The sequence below is a fragment of the Lissotriton helveticus genome, chromosome 3_1, assembly GCF_964261635.1.
Source record: "Lissotriton helveticus chromosome 3_1, aLisHel1.1, whole genome shotgun sequence".
NCBI lineage: Eukaryota > Metazoa > Chordata > Amphibia > Caudata > Salamandridae > Lissotriton > Lissotriton helveticus.
In genome coordinates, this window is record NC_136061.1 from 1028783415 (window position 1) to 1028799694 (window position 16280).

Here is a 16280-nt window from a genome sequence, read left to right on the forward strand (position 1 = left end):
TGAGGACACTGGAGGCTTGGGAAATTCATGAGGCTCTAAAGAGTATGCTCTCGGGAAGTGCCCCGGGGCAGGATGGCCTAACAGTGGCTTTTTACAAGGAGTTCAGAGACCTTTTAGTCCCCCATCTTGTGACTCTATTTGAAGAGATTAGTGAATCAGGGGAGATGCCCCCATCAATGAGAGATGCAGTGATAGTCGCTATTTTGAAGCCTGGTAAGCCTCCGGACAAGTGCTCCTCATTTCGCATACTGTCGTTATTAAGCGTAGATACCAAAATATACACTAAGATTCTAGCCAATCGCATTGTGCCGCTAGTTTTGAAATTGGCCAGCACGGAGAAGGCGGGATTCATCCCGGGGCAGCACCTAACTTACAATTTGCGCACCTTTTTTGGAACAGTCCAACATGTTAACCCTAATATTAGAGCTGCTGCAGTCTTCTTAGACGTGGAAAAAGCGTTCAGCTTTGTAGAATGGGCATTCAATGGGGCAGTACTAAGGAGGATGGGGGTTGGCGAAATATTTATTAAATTGGTGGCGGTTCTGTACACCTTTCCCTCTACAAGAATAAGAATTGGTGATATGGTCACTGCTCCCGCCAAAATATCTAGAGGCACCAGGCAGGGATGCCCACCTTCCCCTCTCCTATACGCCATAGTTCCAGAACCCCTAACCTGCGCACTCAGGGAATACCATGGATTAAGTGGACTCCGATTTCCTAATAACAATTTAATAGTGTCATAGTATGCAAATGACATCCTACTCTATATTAGAAATCCAGAGGCTAATCTTTCCCTGGTTCTCAGAGAAGTTGTCCGATTTGGGGAGCTTTCTGGATTAAAAATAAATTGGAGAGGAGGAGCCAAGATGGCGACCGAGATGGCTGCGTAAATGCTCGGCTCCGTGAGCCTTCTCACCCCGCGCATACATCCTGGCAACTATCCTGGGCCGTAACGGCATATTTATGTAGGCGAAGGATAATCTTCACTTACCGTTTGCTCCTGAGGCTTCTGCTTGCTGCAGACCCGTTGAAATGTCCCCAAATGTTTTGCGGCCTTCACGGAGCTGGGCCCGGGGCCTCGAGTGCGAAGAGTGGCCGGCCGCGACTACAACAACAGCGGCCTCTGGTGATGGTGAGGAGTCGGCCGGAGGGAACTGACGACCTGCTGGCCGATGGCGACAGTGCCGACCCAGCCCAACTTGCGGAGAACCATGTCGGGAGTGCGATACAGCTGGGTCGAGGGGAGTGCATGATACTTGGCCCCCACTCCGGTGTTGTATCCGGGCACACTAACGACTTTTCCCGGAGTCAGCGTGTGGCCCCCAGGGAGCGGCGGAGTTTTTAGCCTTTTGGTGACTCTCCGGTGAGAAACCTGCCTTGACTTTTGAGATTCCCGTTGTGAATCCTGTCCCTCCCTGGTGTGGGTCCCGGTCCCGAAGTGAGGTGGAGAAAGACGAGGCCGGATCAGCTAAGATGGCAGATAGCACCCTCTTACGCACACCTCATCCGGGCAGAGAATCCGTTGTGTGGGAGAGTCCTGGGGTCTGGCGCCACGAGAAAGAGCCCACGTCCAGAGATATATTGGCTGCGTTGACAACCCTGTATATGACCCTGAGCCGGGACGCCTGGGATCTGGGAAGAAGGATGGCCGCCATTGTTGTCCCGCCGCTCCACATGGGCATGGTTCAATCTCAAGGAAGCGCTGATGTGCCCGCCTCTGCGTCGGTTACAAACGTCCCAGCTGCGCCTACGTTCGTGGAGACGCCGATAGACCCGGTCCGTGATACCGCTTTGGATTGCCCTGTTGTATGTGTGAGTGGCTCGTCGGGGCCCTTATCTGTACGGTGGCTGAAAAAACAACATCGATCCATAGTTTGGGCGGCCCCGGCGGCGTTTCAACGATTACTGGATTGTGTGACTCTTTTTTCCTGGCTGGTGAGACTGTATTCGGGCTGGGGGATGTTTCCGGAATCGCTACTGACACAAACGGATTTCCGCCATACGTATTCGGCTGGGTTTTGGGGGCTACAGTCCCATGGAGTAATGGCGCTGCCCGGTCCGCCCGGATCGATTGGATCCTCCGCACGGCTCTGTATGCCGCTTGCTGACTGGCTGCATATGGGTACTATTGATAGAAAAGGCCAGGGGTGAAACTGTCTGGGACATGGAGGAACGCATTGTTGGCTGACGGTGTTTAGGGGGACACTCAACGGGGATGTTATTGATTGAATTGATAATTATTGCCTACTGTGGCTATTCTGACCTTGCTTTTATGATGCTTATAGTGCGCGATGAGTGAAGGGGGGCCGGGTGGTTTGATCGAGGGCCCTTCTCCACATTTTTTCCTTCTTTTTCCCTTTTTCTATTATTCTATATTTCGGGTTCTCCTTTAGGGTGATAGGCACGCTGCTGGGGTGGGGGGGGGTAGGCCGTAGCCTTCTGCAGGGGTGCAGGGTGGGGGGTAGGGGAAGGGGGTTGTTTATTTGTTCTTTCTTTGTCTCTATGGCCCTTTGTCTTTTCTTCTTCATGGTGTCGTCGTTTTTCATGTTTCCTACAGTCTGTCTTGTTTTAGGGGCTGGGGTGCTGTTTGGCACGACCTGTATGTGTTGTTTACATTTATCCTGACTCGTATGCCTTGCCCCCATGTCTTTAAGAGTGTTTGCACTCTTTGCAGATTTCTGTTCCATGTTGCTATTGTAGGACCATGTATGACCGTATGGCAATTATTCTGCTATTTTTTCTTTTTTCTTTTTCTTCACTGTAAAATAAACCCTATTGAATCCTGATTATCACGCTGTATGCTTGAATACGAGTTATATCCTGGATATGTGTCTGACCCTGAATTACGGGTTGCTGTATCTTTCTATATTGCTTCGCTGAACTTCTGAATTGACTAGCGGCCGGCCGGAAGGGTTGTAGGCCCATGCTTGTATTTATGTGGAGTGATAATAAAGGTTCTCAAAAAAATAAATAAATAAATTGGAATATGTCCATAATATTTCCTTTGACCAAATGCATGGCTCCCTTTGAATTATATTTTCCACTGACTTGGTCTACAGACCTGGTACGCTATTTAGGTATACAGATTCATACAGACCCGGAGATAATTTTCAGGGAAAACTATGGTAGGGCAGTCACTAAACTAGAGGGTGTGGACCATTGGACACGCCTGCCTATCTTTTTGCTCTGGCGAATATCGCTGATTAAGATGGCGGTCCTTCCAAGGTTTTTGTTTCTGTTTTTAAATATACCCATGGTCCTTCCAGCTCATTTTTTTAAAATTATTACCTCAATATCGATGAAATTGGCATGGGCGGGGAAGCAGCCACGAGTTCATTGGAAGGTCCTTACCCTTCCCTACAGTCTGGGTGGCCTGTGAGACCCAGATATGGATCTTTATTATAAAGTAGTAGAAAGTTTGCAGGTGTACCATTATATTCATCTGCAATTGGACCCTCCTCATTTACACATAGAAAAGGTGGCCGCCGCCCCCACCAATCTCCCCTCTCGCATGTTCTGTATTCCCGATCGCCGTACAGGAGTTCTAGACTAATTTAATACCACAGTGCATGTGTGGCACGACCTGATGAAGAGGCAGGCAAGTAATATATTATATTCCCCAATTACTCCACTGGAATGGTGTACTTGGCTGCCTATGAGTGGAGACCGGGCAGCGGTCAAGGCATTAAAAACATGACCAAAGTTGGTGACCTCTTCCTAGAGGGGAGAGTAGGTACGTGGGCTGATGTGGAGGCCGATGGACATGAAGCCACAACATTAGTACAATTTCATTACCATCAGGTGCGCCACGCCATGTGAGAGCTCCTAGGTGACGAAATGACGGAGCCGCCGGAAGTGCCTCTTTCACTTTAATATTAAAATCGGAGTCTCCTTATAGATTGTTATTGACAAACAACTCACATGTAACACTGAGTATGTTGTTTATGCTTTACAATGCCCGTGCAAGAAATCATATGTAGGGAGCACTATTCATTGCGAAAAAGCGAGTGCTTGAACATACCATCAGAAATGACAAATAATACCCAATTGCTTGTCATTTTGAAGCTTACCATAACCAAAATTGCAATCTTTTCAGATTTGTGGTCCTCAATAGAATCCCAAATCGGGAGAGTGGGTGTGACCGAACACTTGAACTGAGGAGATTAGAATCTAAAATAATTATAAAATACAACACTCTTCATCCAACAGGGTTAAACCTTGATGAAGAATTGGCTGTTCATTTAGGCTGTTTAAAAAGTTCAGTATGAAAATAATGTGACCTTCTTTCTGTAGAGGTTTTTGCCTTTCTTAAAGTATGTGTTTGTCGTGAATTTGATTTTAATTAGTACTTTTTTCTGTCGGTTTTGTTTCAGATACAAGAATAAGGATACGCAGGAGAGCTCTTATATCTCGAGTATGCTTGGCTGGACACAAACCAGCTAACCTTTGATCTCAGCACAATGGTTACTATTTTCATTGAAATAATGAGCATTGTTTAGCCCATTGAGACTTTATTGTAACATATCACCCACTAGGGTTGAATTGATTTGTGTATAATGTTCCCAAAGTCTTAATACAATATGATATCCATGAAATCATTGATCTGACATAACTTGAATAATCAATTTTGGAAGGCCATTAATCAATACCTCCAACTTAAATTGTTCAAAAATATGGACTTATGTTCTAAATGTCGGACTTAGATTCATTTTAGGCCCACTGGGGCATAATAATGGTGTCAGAAATTCAAATGAACTATGTAAACATGATAAACTGGTCTTAGAAATGTGACACGATATTGTCAATATGGCATCATTACCCAAGGTATGATATATCTGATACTACTACCTTTTGCCTGGCAATGAGAATTGTAGGTCAGGCGAAAGAAAAAATATGTCCATTTAAAATTAACCCTATACGATTTAATTAATTCTCTATTAACAATACCGAAACTGACACAGAAAGTATTTTGTTTATGACTATTACGGGCATGAGACACATGTTCTGTTTCTTTAAAATTAAGCAGAAGTGAAGCACACATCTAACCTGTGACCAAGGAGTGAGGAAACTCCGAAACGCGTTGGGGATTTTCTGTTGCCAGTGTCAAATAAAAACGCTGATTAAGATTTGAATTGCGGTACTGGTGTGATGTTTCGAGCCAGGGAATCCTTACTGGCCATGACTACAGAATTGGATTGATTTATGAGGTTCGCTACCTCGCCGCTTACTCCCCGTATAAGCAGGCTTGGGCAGAAGCAAGCGTTATTGGATGGTGTATATATATATATATATATATATATATATATATATATATATATATATATATATATATATATATATATCCATCATCGACACAGGCGCCACAATAGAAGGAAGCCACAGGAAGGTAAATTCATCGCTCATTTATTTAAATCAGGCAGCTTGCTGGCAGAGCCCAGTTCAGGAAACCAAATCAGAAGTATGACGCCGGACGCGTTTCAGGTTTAAACTCCCTTCTTCAGCGGCGTTGATTATGGCAGAAATGAAGGCGCAGAACGATGCACTTTTAACATCCCTCCCTGATAGGCGTGGCCCTCAGTGTAGCCTTCTGGGATGTGTAGTGCAAGTCTGTGATACCCCAGTGGGCGCGCTGACAGTTCGTGCAAGTAAACCATATGAACCCATGTGGGCTGAAATGCTGTCCTGAAAGGCACCTGCCCTGCTTTGTAGATGCCAGAAAGAGCTTCAAGCAGGCAGCTCCCTGCTGAGTGCAGGCTTGACTTCCTCCCCGAATCGGAAAGTCAAGTGATGTCGGAGTGGGTCTGCAACGCAGCGGGCATTCCTTCACGGCTTAGGCAAACCGTAATACATCCATCATCGACACAGGCGCCACAATTGAAGGAAGCCACAGGAAGGTAAATTCATCGCTCATTTATTTAAATCAGGCAGCTTGCTGGCAGAGCCCAGTTCAGGAAACCAAATCAGAAGTATGACGCCGGACGCGTTTCAGGTTTAAACTCCCTTCTTCAGCGGCGTTGATTATGGCAGAAATGAAGGCGCAGAACGATGCACTTTTAACATCCCTCCCTGATAGGCGTGGCCCTCAGTGTGGCCTTCTGGGATGTGTAGTGCAAGTCTGTGATACCCCAGTGGGCGCGCTGACAGTTCGTGCAAGTAAACCATATGAACCCATGTGGGCTGAAATGCTGTCCTGAAAGGCACCTGCCCTGCTTTGTAGATGCCAGAAAGAGCTTCAAGCAGGCAGCTCCCTGCTGAGTGCCGGCTTGACTTCCTCCCCGAATCCGAAAGTCAAGTGATGTCGGAGTGGGTCTGCAACGCAGCGGGCATTCCTTCACGGCTTAGGCAAACCGTAATACATCCATCATCGACACAGGCGCCACAATTGAAGGAAGCCACAGGAAGGTATATTCATCGCTCATTTATTTAAATCAGGCTGCTTGCTGGCAGAGCCCAGTTCAGGAAACCAAATCAGAAGTATGACGCCGGACGCGTTTCAGGTTTAAACTCCCTTCTTCAGCGGCGTTGATTATGGCAGCAATGAAGGCGCAGAACGATGCACTTTTAACATCCCTCCCTGATAGGCGTGGCCCTCAGTGTGGCCTTCTGGGATGTGTAGTGCAAGTCCGTGATACCCCAGTGGGCGCGCTGACAGTTCGTGCAAGTAAACCATATGAACCCATGTGGGCTGAAATGCTGTCCTGAAAGGCACCTGCCCTGCTTTGTAGATGCCAGAAAGAGCTTCAAGCAGGCAGATCCCTGCTGAGTGCCGGCTTGACTTCCTCCCTGAATCCGAAAGTCAAGTGATGTCGGAGTGGGTCTGCAACGCAGCGGGCATTCCTTCACGGCTTAGGCAAACCGTAATACATCCATCATCGACACAGGCGCCACAATTGAAGGAAGCCACAGGAAGGTAAATTCATCGCTCATTTATTTAAATCAGGCAGCTTGCTGGCAGAGCCCAGTTCAGGAAACCAAATCAGAAGTAAGACGCCGGACGCGTTTCAGGTTTAAACTCCCTTCTTCAGAGGCGTTGATTATGGCAGAAATGAAGGCGCAGAACGATGCACTTTTAACATCCCTCCCTGATAGGCGTGGCCCTCAGTGTCGCCTTCTGGGATGTGTAGTGCAAGTCCGTGATACCCCAGAGGGCGCGCTGACAGTTCGTGCAAGTAAACCATATGAACCCATGTGGGCTGACTTGCACTACACATCCCGAGATCCCGAAACGCGTATGGCGCTGGCGTGAGAACTGTGCAGGCTGTTCCTCCTTCCCCCTGTGACGCCCAGCCAATGATGAAGGGAAGAGATCCCGAAACGCGTATGGCGCTGGCGCAAGACTTTTGCTGCATAGAAACGGATTAATCTGCTGCTGCCTGCCAAAATAAAGGAGGGTTAATCGTAACGTTGTGTGGGTGTCTTTAGTCTGCGAGCAGTTTCATTTGGAGTATTTTGTGGTCCGCTCTGGCCACGAAGACAACCCCACTGCCGGAAGAGCAGGTCCCTGTGCCTTAAAATCGCGGCACAATTGGGAACAACGTACCCGTTTTGGTGAGGCACAAAATGAAGCAGCAGGCTGGCCCTGCTTTTTAACAGCGACCTGACGGAATTACAATTAAGGAGGTGAAGGTATGACGGCCCCTACTAAAGGATGTAAAACGAATGCTTGACTTGTTGTAAATATTTTTGTCCACCCTAAGCGTGGAAGGGTATACTCAGATGTGAGTCCCTTGCTCATTGCACCATCAGGATTCAAGCAAGCCGGGCCGAAGACGGCTGAAATGCCAGAAACCGGTCCCCGGAAGCTTGTTTCCTTCCCAGTGTAAAAATTGGCTTTTGTAGTCTGGTCTGCCCTGTTCCCATGATGCACTGGGCCAGGGACAGACTAATTTGCATACAGCCAGGTTCTGAAACTGGGATGGTGCAATGAGCTAAAAAACGGTGTTGGATTTAGCCCTGATCTCTTGACTGGGTGAGAGTATTCTGCTTAATTCAGAGACTCTGTCCATCACCACCCCTTGTTGTAAATATTTTTGTCCACCCTAAGCGTGGAAGGGTATACTCAGATGTGAGTCCCTTGCTCATTGCACCATCAGGATTCAAGCAAGCCGGGCCGAAGACGGCTGAAATGCCAGAAACCGGTCCCCGGAAGCTTGTTTCCTTCCCAGTGTAAGAATTGGCTTTTGTAGTCTGGTCTGCCCTGTTCCCATGATGCACTGGGCCAGGGACAGACTAATTTGCATACAGCCAGGTTCTGAAACTGGGATGGTGCAATGAGCTAAAAAACGGTGTTGGATTTAGCCCTGATCTCTTGACTGGGTGAGAGTATTCTGCTTAATTCAGAGACTCTGTCCATCACCACCCCTTGTTGTAAATATGACTACAAAGCCCAGCATACAGTGCAGAGACACGCCCACTGAGGTAAAAGATGAATAACAGCACCGGTGAGAACTGTGCAGGCTGTTCCTCCTTCCACCTGTGACGCCCAGCCAATGATCAAGGGAAGAGATCCCGAAACGCGTATGGCGCTGGCGCACGACTTTCGCTGCATAGAAACGGATTAATCTGCTGCTGCCTGCCAAAATAAAGGAGGGTTAATCATAACATTGTGTGGGTGTCTTCAATCTGCGAGCAGTTTCATTTGGAGTATTTTGTGGTCCGCTCTGGCCACGAAGACAACCCTACTGCCGGAAGAGCAGGTCCCTGTGCCATGAAATCGCGGCACAATTGGGAACAACGCACCCGTTTTGGTGAGGCGCAAAATGAAGCAGCAGGCTGGCCCGGCGTTTTAACAGCGACCTGACGGAATTACAATTAAGGAGGTGAAGGTATGACGGCCCCTACTAAGGGATGTAAAACGAATGCTTGACTACAAAGCCCAGCATACAGTGCAGAGACACGCCCACTGAGGTAAAAGATAAATAAAAGCCCCGGTGAGAACTGTGCAGGCTGTTCCTCCTTCCCCCTGTGACGCCCAGCCAATGATGAAGGGAAGAGATCTCGAAACGCGTATGGCGCTGGTGCAAGACTTTCGCTGCATAGAAACGGATTAATCTGCTGCAGCCTGCCAAAATAAAGGAGGGTTAATCGTAACGTTTTGTGGGTGTCTTCAATCTGCGAGAAGTTTCATTTGGAATATATATATATATATGTGGCGTACTTGTAGTTAATAAACTACCGTGTGAGCAAGAAAACCTCCGAGTGCTGTCATTTCTTTCCCGGGATCCTGGGATGGTGAAGAGCGCAATATATATATATATATATATATATATATATATATATATATATATATATATATTAAAAAACGATATTTTGTACACCTATATTTGTGACATCGATATTTTTTACGATATTTTTGTACTTACCATTATAAATATAGGATGTCGATATTTTTGACATCTATATTTATATCTATATCTATATTTATAACTCGATATTCTGGTACGGGGATATTTTAGTTGCTGATATTCTGTCAGTGAACCAATGAAGACAATAGAGATGCGAAGTTTCATCATTAAGTTTTCAGAACGACTTGGTTAAAATATTAGGCAATCTGTTAATAAACATGTTGAGTTCATTATTATTTTTTTTTTTTTTATTTTTTTTTTTTTAAAAACCTTTATTGATAGAAAAGGCAAATACAAATCAACAGGAGCCCAGGAGCTCACACATACGGTACATTGCAATTTACTGAAGCACGAAGGATCCATTACAGAAGGAAGGAGGTCTAGTTTTAAAAGTGTTCCTTGTAGAATAGACATGAACAGGAGAGCGCGGTGCAACAGGACAACACCGGTATAAAACAATCAGGATAGGTAATCTTGAAGCATAAACAAACACCAAAGTCGTTGCGAGGCACCAAGGAAAGAAGCGTCTAAACCCCAGGGAAGGAAAAAAGGAAAAAGAATAGTAGGCCCATAGAACAGAAAGAAAAACAAAAAACAAAAAGAAAGCATCCCCCCCCCCTAAGTACCCCCCACCCTGCACCCCTGCAGCTGGCTACGGCCCGACCCCCCCTAGCAGTGTGCCTGTCGCCCAAGAAAAGGAGTCCCGAAAGATAGAGAGTAAGAAAAGGAGAGAATCCTAACACTCTCAGAAAAAAGAAAAGTGGGGAGGAGCCCACAACCCGTCCCCCAGCTCCGCCATTCTGTACCAATAGTTCCCACAGCGGTCTGACGCTCAACAAGTATAATATGTCCAATATGCAGAAAAAGTGGAGACGCAGCAGCAGCGCGCAATATATGTAAGGCAATAACACCCAAACCAAGCGCAAGCCCCCGATATAATCTTCCATCCCCAACGATACATGTCCGAGTCACTCAAAGAAGCTAGATCCCTCGCCGTCACACCCACCAGAATGGCACAAGAACAGGAATCAGTATCCCAGTCGCCATAGCACGGTCCCAGAGCACAGAAAGGAGCACAGCGGCAAGAACAATAAACAGAATACCAATAATATGTCCCCATCCGGCATGATCAGTAACCAAAAATCCATCAGCCCAATAATGGAAGCGTCTATCCTTGTCCCGTTTTTTCCCTACCACCGCAGACCCGGGCAGTCGATACGGATGCAGACGGCAATCCAGGAAAGAAACCGCGGCGTAGGGGATCCGGTGCAGGCAGGGCAATGAAGTCCAGGAGTACCAAAGGGAGCGCCGAGTATGCCATCTCAAAATCTCCGAAGGTAGCCAGGGCAGGGAGGGAAAGCGCCGTGCACAACTCTCCTCGGAGCGAGTCTCGGGGATCAGCAAACATTGCGCTAAGGGAGGGCTCGCATTGTGGCAAAGGTTTCAAAATACACGATTTCAGGGGCCACTCTCCCGTGACTGATGGCAACGACAGGTTCGGGGTCACGAGGGCGCCACCGACTCCAGTGGACGCCACCGGAGCACAGGCGAAGGTGGAACAAAGAGCGGTGCCGAGTCCCTGCGAGTCGGCCATCTTAGGACAAAGTGAAGCACCGAGGATGCCCTCCATTTTGTCCAGCAGGACGCAGCCAGAGCGTAGAGCCTCAGATCGGAAGGAGAGGACCGCTTCCAAAACGTTCCCAAAACTGTGAGAGGGAGCACACAATGTAGCCGGCATATTCTCCATTCAGTGAGACAAGAAACACCAATCACGGCCAAACAGCCACAACACACAGCAGGATGTCCAACATAGCATCGGGCAGGGAGACCCCAAGTAGAAACAGGCGCGCACCATACAAGGACAACCAGGCGTGCTACGATGTCAGAAGCCTGAGCCCGGGCGCAGACTTTAGTGTAGTCAGACCAATATGCCGTCCGCTTAGTGTCGATTGCTCGGCCAGCTCGAAAGCACAGCGGCAATAGCGGGGCGATATGCAGGCAATAAGCACACAAATCACAGTGCAAGTGTCCGTAGCGTCAAAGTTGTAGACTGGCGCAGTCACCGCAGAGCCAAAAGCGCAGCAGGATGCGAGCACGGGGTCCGCTGGCCGATGAGAGCTGCCAATCGGGACCTCACCGTCACCCAGTCCGGGAGAGCGCGTCTGTTGACCGGCCTCGATAGTTACGCGAGGCCCCGGTCTGTACGCTGATGCGGGCCGCCAACTGCGTCCAAGTATTTCTCCGACTTGCCAAGGAGCAAAAGCGTCAGGATTTCGTGGCGGGTCAGTGGAGTAAGTCCGCTGTCGAAATCAGCCACTGCGTTGCAGGATATCAGGCAGGAGAGACTTGAAGGCGGAGACGGTCCCCGGAGCCGAGGGACTACACGTCCGCTCCGAGCGCCATCTTGGCTCCTCCCCCCTAGAGTTCATTATTTTATCAATCCTGCTAATTCTACATATCGAAGCACACTTTTACTGTGCTTCAACTTTTCTCAGATTCAGTGTTGTTTTTCTAAACGTGCAAAGTGCACATTAGAGTTTCGGTGTTATAATCAGTTTTTGTGTTGTGTAAAGAATAATCAGCTTTTACCCAGTAACAGCCTTGTCAAAGTATTTCAGGTAGAAATCTGCGACACTGCAGGATCTTATCAGTCACTCCAACCTCCCCCCACCCCGCACACCCAGGCCCTCAGGGCCACTTCCACTTGCGTCACTTATATGGCCATCACAATCAACACCCCAGCAAATTTGGCTGAGAAACTATCTGTCTCAGGCAAACAGCGCCATACCAAGAGCAAAACGTCATCAGAATGGAAACAAGGAACAGCAGGAAAAGAGGGCCAGAAGGCAAGCTTTGTTAGTCTAGGCACCCAGGATTTCGAACCACATCCAGTCAGCATTCCATCACCATCAGAATTGTTTGTGAAAAAAACTGAAGACGTAGCTCTTCCAAGAGCACCATCAACTCACAGCCTAGGTACTAACCTTCTCCTTGCCTTTCAGTTAACATTCTAAAGGTTTCTGGGACTGACACCCTTTGGTTTAGCACCCCATGCTATGTGTTTTTTACACACGCATACACACACGCACATGCAAGCATTGCATAATAGACTTCACAGACATTTGCTCATTTGCCTCTCTTGATATCCTGGCACCAACATTCATGTACATCTGAAAGTCATTTTTATTAGTACATCATTATATTTTCAGCAACCATTCACTAATGAAATATGGCTCCCTGGATTGAAAGAGGGCACACATATTTGCTAAATTTCTGCTTACTAGGAATAGCAAATTGCTGAAGTTCTGGGAGCTTCACTGACAATTATAATTACATTTAGAGCAAACTGTGATGGTGTTTGCTATAGATATACCCACATAACTATGATATTTTCAAAAATATAAGGCACACAAAAATCAAAACCAACAAGATCTTTGTTACTAAAGTGTGAGATGAAAAACGAAAAAAGAATATGTGTATACATCAATCGAGAGAGAGAGAATGTTAAATTGGGTTTTCATAAGCAGATATTTTACAGAATGCTCCCTTCCTATGGTAGCATGAAATACAGATCAGAGAGGAAACAGGCATTTACAATGCAATGGTCTCGTCTTTGTTAAAGATAGCGCTATTGGCATTGCAAATGTCATTTTTTTCATTTATTGTTTTTTTTAAAACCGATAAATATATGGTATTGTCATTTACAATGGCAATAGGTAAGCATTAGAGAGTAGTAGAGAGTAATAGCTTAATCTCTCTCAAATGCGAGACCTATTGCATTTGCACCCACACACACACACACAGGCACACACACACACACAGACCCGCACACACACAGAGCCCCGCACACACACAGAGCCCCGCACACACACAGAGCCCCGCGCGCACACAGAGCCCCGCACACACACAGAGCCCCACACACACACAGAGCCCCACACACAGACAGAGCCCCACACACAGAGAGCTACACACAGAGCCACACTAACACACACAGAGCCACACACACACACACACAGAGCCCTCCCCCACACACAGAGCCCCCCCACACACAGAGCCCCCCACACACACAGAGCCCCCCACACACACAGAGCCCCCCCACACACACAGAGCCCCCCCCCCACACACACAGAGCCCCCCACACACACAGTACAATTGGCTTTGCTAATGCTTGCTCATTTAGTTGGCGACTGTTGTGTCGCCCACTGCGTGTTGTGAAGGGGTGGTGGGGCGGACCGGATGAATAAATCTCGGTTAATACTGCACGTTTCGGTAAGCGATCTCGGAGTCAGACTTCGATTTAAATGACCTGGCCGTGCACGGTGGCTCGCATGCCGTGGTCACAGAAGAATAAACAAGGAAACAATTAAATTAAATATTTAATGGCGCTAATTAAGGCAGCCGAGAAGGCCCAGCCGTGTGCGTCTGCCGATCTCGCGCTGTTCTCTCCTGAATGCGGGAGAGGGTACGGGGGACAGCACCCGAGGAAGGAGCCTCGCTGACAGACTCGCTCGCCTCCGCGGTCCTGTGCTGCGGAACCACAACCAACCACATTACCGCACCACCTGGAGGCGCCGGGCATGTTAGAGCCACTGAGCACCCCCTCGCCCCTCATCCCCTCTTAAATGGGGAACGTTACGAGTAGCGCAGAAGACAAAAACATTGCACCCTCACACACACTCCCCACAGTGAGAAACACAAGTAGCAAGTGGGGGGGTGTTGCACTAGTATTCTTTTCAGTTAACTTATGTTTCACCGACTTGCAATGCGCCAATATGTACTGCGACCTACATTTCAAGAGCTCGAAACCTGACATGGCCTAATCAGCATGCCATCCTTCCAAAGTCGGTGTATAGAGTACCATGTGTAGGAGTCAGAATTTACTCGGGGCTGCGTACAGCGTTCAGGAATACCTTGCCTCATGGCACAGACATGAGAACGAGGGAGCATAGGCTTCCTCGCTGATCTGCCCTCCCCACCCAAAAAAAAGGCTGCAACAGGCAGCGTCTGGCTTGAGTCTCAGTCGTGTTGCGCTGCTGCGGGACCACCAGTACGCAGTTGAAATGTGTGCCCTCTGCCTTGTGTGCATTGAAAATTCTTAATTATGTTCCTGTGTTAACGTGTAAATGTGAGCAGTTACATCCTGTGTAGGCGGACCTTTGAAAAAACGCAGCTTTCGTACTAAAGAGTAATTATGCGGAGAGAAATGATTCGGAACTAACATAAAGTGCTCTTGCCTCGTGCAAAGATGAACACTACTCACATTCCCTTCTTTCTCCGACAGCTGGTGTGAGCGGCCTCGTGCACCTGTCTGCAGTCCCAGCAGAACTAGCCAAACCCTCAGTGTCCTTCAGCGCGTGCGCGCCTCTCACAGCCCATACTAACAAACCACCTGTACATTTGGCATGTCGCTCGAGCTTACTGCCCGGTTTACTAACTTCAGGAATGTAGAAGTAGCAGATGTCCGCTGTGTTATAAATAACCGGCTGTGCTGAAAGAGAAGCTTCTGAGCGAGCGCCGCTCCTTTCTCCAGGTATTACTAGTCTCACGTCATTGTCTCGCGCGCTCACCTCCTCTTCACCTAGCCACAACCCGCGGCCGGAATCGTGTTTACTCGGTGGGGGCCGACGTGGTTTCAGTGGCTGCTGAAAGTGAGATTTGGTTCGAGCCGCATCAGACATAACCGGCGGAACCGGTTCCTGCTCTTTTTTTTGTCGCGCTACAGCACACCAGGGCATATTTATTCCTCTTCATGCTTGCAGGACGCGCACAAAGGCCCGGGAGGGGTGGGGGAGCGGGAAGGGCTGGGACTGCGCTGCTTGCAAGCTGATACCACCGGGCAGCTGTTTTATTCAGTACGAGCAGTGTAATGGTAAAGAAAAACTTTGAACAAAAATGTCATACTACAGGCATAGTTAGTCTATTAACGTCCCATTAGCAGAAACGAGCTTCGGCTGGAAAGGGACCACGCCATGACACCACCATATTTCTCCGAGGTCCAGCAGAAATGGCTCGGAGAAACGCCCCGCCATTTTTTTGGGGGGGGGGGGCGTGTTTTTCTTTCTCTCCTCTTCCCATTGGCTGGAATGTAAAAGAGGAGAGGGAGAACCTAAAAAACACCCCCCCAAATCCGAAAAAGACAGGGCTTAAATGGACAGATGCCCCTCTTCTCCAATGGCTGGCCTCCGTTTAGGAAGCCAGCCAATGGAGAAGAGGGGCGGGTTCAAGTCCCACTCTGGAAAACATAAAATCTCGCCAGCGAGACTGCACAAGCGCAGCCTACCTGCGCAGGCCGAGACCTATAAAGGCATTCTCTGTGTATATTGATTCAAACAAAGAAACGAGCAGATTTGTTTTTGAAAAGCAAATAACAGTGATGGGACTCTGCACAGAAGTGGACAGATGTACACCAATGACTTTGATCCTTACAATGAGAGCAGCAAATTAAACCTATCTTACAAAAATAAGAACATTTACTGCTTGCATGCACCATTCTGGTTGATGAGGATAGTGAGTATCTATGAATGAAAGATTGACTACAGCGACATGTAAAGTTCTGCAGGTACAAACGTTTCATATCACGTGTTTCATTCAAATTGTGGGGGGTCCTGTATTTTTCGTAAAGCAATTTCCACTTGGAAATTCCATCAGGACTTTGCACATCCAAAACAGTGTACAAAGCGGAGCACTGTGTGGTAATACCATTCGCAAATATAGTTACAACACAGTATTAACTAACTTGGAATCAAATGCAAAAGAAGGTATCATAATGCTGTTAACATTGCTCTACACGGGGCGGTTCTTTGAGCCCAATTTTTCCAGGTGCTTAAGGGGAGAATTTAAGAGCTCAAATACGCAACAGCACTGTCAGGGTTCTCACAAGACGAGAAAGCTCTGAGGTGCTTCTTCACTGCAAGATGCCTGTGATACAGCAGAGCT

The 16280-nt window shown here is 47.8% G+C and overlaps 1 protein-coding gene across 6 annotated transcripts in view; it reads right to left on the reverse strand.

Moving 5' to 3' along the window:
- MAP3K20 (mitogen-activated protein kinase kinase kinase 20) overlaps positions 1-16280 on the reverse strand; it is a 1120268-nt gene that overhangs the window by 598708 nt on the left and 505280 nt on the right. The window lies entirely within an intron of this gene.